General features: G+C 47.5%; 1 non-coding gene across 1 annotated transcript; it reads right to left on the bottom strand.

Annotated features, from left to right (window-relative positions):
- Window positions 1–975: 975 nt before the first annotated feature.
- Window positions 976–1,077, bottom strand: LOC111815414. Its single transcript, XR_002820105.1, has one exon. It is a non-coding gene; the product is annotated as a small nucleolar RNA U13 (small nucleolar RNA).
- Between the last annotated feature and the right edge of the window lie 1,796 nt (window positions 1,078–2,873).

Here is a 2,873-nt window from a genome sequence, read left to right as displayed (position 1 = left end):
TCAATCCCTGGTTCTGCCAAAAAACAAACAAACAAACAAACATTCTGACTTTTTAAGAACCAGCCAACAACTTCTGGCTCCCCATTTTGTTTGACGTGAGGACAGGAAATGCGATCTTAACTATTATTAGGGCTATCCCTCCTGCGGTTGAACAAGGATCCTGGGGTCTTACCCAGAGCCAGTGTACCAGGGAGTCCCTGGGAATCAGACAACAGCCTGCTAGTTTACTGTGGCTGCTACACCAAGCTGCCCAGTGCAGTGCTGTAGCGGGCAGGTTCCTTTAGGTATCAGGGATCTGCCACTTTTTGCCTTGCTGGGAAAGCCCAGAGGCCATTTTGCAAAGATCCACTGCCTCACGCACCACAAAGCCCAGAGTACTCCCAAGGCCTTGCGCCTGCCAGAAAATAAAAGTATATCAATCCAGGCCTTGCAGCAGGACGGAGAAAGCCGCAGTGTATGACCACAGCAAACTTCAGCCTGGAGCCCAAATGTAAACTACTTAATGATTCTAAGCTGCCATGCCCTTGTGGAGGAGGGGGAAATTCTTTTTATCAAGCAGAAGAAATGTTTGTTGGGTTTTTTTTTGTTTGTTTGTTTGCAGAACCAGGGTTTGAACTCAGGCCCTTGAGCTTGCCAGGGAAGCTCTTATTCCACTGAGCTATCTCCCCAGCCCCGCTTTTTTTTTTTTTTTTTTTAATGTATTTAGTACAGGGTCTACAAAGTCTCACTATGTAGATTAGACTCATAGTGACCCTCCTGTTTTCAGCCTCCCAAGCACTGGGATTACAGGTATGCACCACCACTCCCAGGCTCATTTGAGGTCTCAGTACACCCCATGGCAGGGCCAGCAGGACTTGTAGTGCCTTGGATCAAATCCCAGTATCTGCGCTCTGCCTAAGCAGGCACTTTAGTCCGCTGAGCTATCTGGCTGGCCTTTGTTGGTTCTTTTTTTCTTTTCTTTTTTTTTTTTTTTCATATCAGATGGGTAATGTGCCCACATTGTAACAAAGTTTGGGGGAGGCACATCTCATGCATAAGGCATGAACACCCAATCATCACACTCATGAACCGAAGGATCGGTTCTTTTTTTAAAAATTTATTTATTTATTTTTGCGGTACTGGAGATTGAACTCAAGACCTTGTACTTGCCAGGCAAGCGCTTATTCTACTGAGCTATATCCCCAGCCCTTTGTTGGTTCTTTTAAGAGGACCCCCAAAAGAAGTTTCCTTTGGGAGACTTTCTCTTCGATCATGTGACTTCTCAAGGGAACCAGCTTCCCTCCCTCAATCTCCCTACACCACTGGTGGCTCTAGGAACGACTTCACAGTGGGCAGAACAGCGACTTCTTCTGGAGGGGCAGATAATCTGAGAAAAAACTAGGCAAAGAGCAAGTAAGGTATAGAGTCAGTAGCAAGTCAAGGTAAACACACGGTAAAGCCTGTCATGGACACACAGAGCCTCAGTAGGTGAAGGAAGAAAAAGAAGGAGCACAGCTAAGTCATTTCTCCCGGGCAGCACTCTTTCCTTGTGTTTTTTTTTTTTTTTTTTTCCATGTTCTAATATCTATTCAGATTTTTCTCCTCAGCAGTTCAAGCTCAATCTTTATAATCAGGGAAGAAGTGTATCTTCATGAGGTTCCTGGGCTTTTTCAGACATGCCCTGAATTCTGGATGTTTTGTCAGGGGCAAGAGGATTGTACTTCAGGGCTCGGGTAGATAGCTCAGCAGTCTAAGTGTCTGCCTGGCAAGGACAAGGACCCAGGCTCCCTGGTACTGCACGTGTGCTGACCCCTGAAATTGGGTGTGGTGGCGTATGCCTGTCACTCTGTCTTAGTTACTCTTCTCTCATTGCTGGGAAAAATACCCGATACCCAAAATGAAGGAAGGAAAGGTTTATTTAGCTCACAGTTACTGGAGGTTTCAGGCCATACTCAGCTGGCTCCACGGCAGCCAGCCTGGCACATGGTAGAGAGCAGCCTTTCAGGACAGTGGCAAAGAGCAAGAGCAAAAGGAAGAGTAGCAGCAGCAGCTCAAGCAGCTAGCTTCTCTTCCCTCCTTACATTGAAATGCAAATTAGAAAGTTACCTGTGATACCAGGATTGAACTCAGGACACTGCACTTACTACTGAGCTATCTCCCTGGCCCACAGTTCCCTTGGTTTGAGTTCCCAAAACAAGACTGAGATTCAGCTAGCTGTCCCTGGAGGAGTGAGATCAAGAGAAAGGAGGAATGTCGTGCATGGGCCCAACAGTGGTTTAGAGAAGGCTGTTTTTTGCTGGCCGACCGGGAGTCCTGAGGTTAAACAGGGCTTTGCTTCTCTGACACCAGAGATCTGGGAGGGCAACTCGAGTCCTAGCTGCCTTTGCACTCTGCCTGCTAGAAGCAGCAGCACGACCTCGCACAGCTATCACAACTGCAACTGCAGCAAGAGGGCCGGTCGCTGCTGCACATGCACCCCTGGCCAGGCCCTTCTCCTGGGTGCCAGCCCATCTTTATGTTATAGGCCTCTGAATTAGATAGAAACAGTGGGGCTGGGGAAATGGTTCATTGGAATAAGTGCTTCCCTGGCAAGTGCAAGGGCCTGAGTTCAATCCCTAGTTCCACCAAAAAAAAAAAAAAAAAAAAAAAAAGATAGAAACATTATAGGCAGTTTGATGGGGCCCAGCTCTCAAGGAGACAGCACAGAAGACAAGACAACCTTGCAACTCTGGAAGGGACAGACACTACTGCTGTGGGCCAGGCCTCAAGACAAAAGAGTAAACAGAAGCAGCCACATACTTCCCTGGGGATGGGCATCAGGGACTGATATTCTAAACAGCTCTCTCTCTCTCTCTCTCTCTCTCTCTCTCTCTCTCTCTCTCTCTCTCTCTCTT

The sequence above is a fragment of the Octodon degus genome, unplaced genomic scaffold (genome assembly GCF_000260255.1).
Source record: "Octodon degus isolate 3935 unplaced genomic scaffold, OctDeg1.0 scaffold00015, whole genome shotgun sequence".
Taxonomy (NCBI): domain Eukaryota; kingdom Metazoa; phylum Chordata; class Mammalia; order Rodentia; family Octodontidae; genus Octodon; species Octodon degus.
This window is presented reverse-complemented; position numbering and strand designations above follow the sequence as displayed.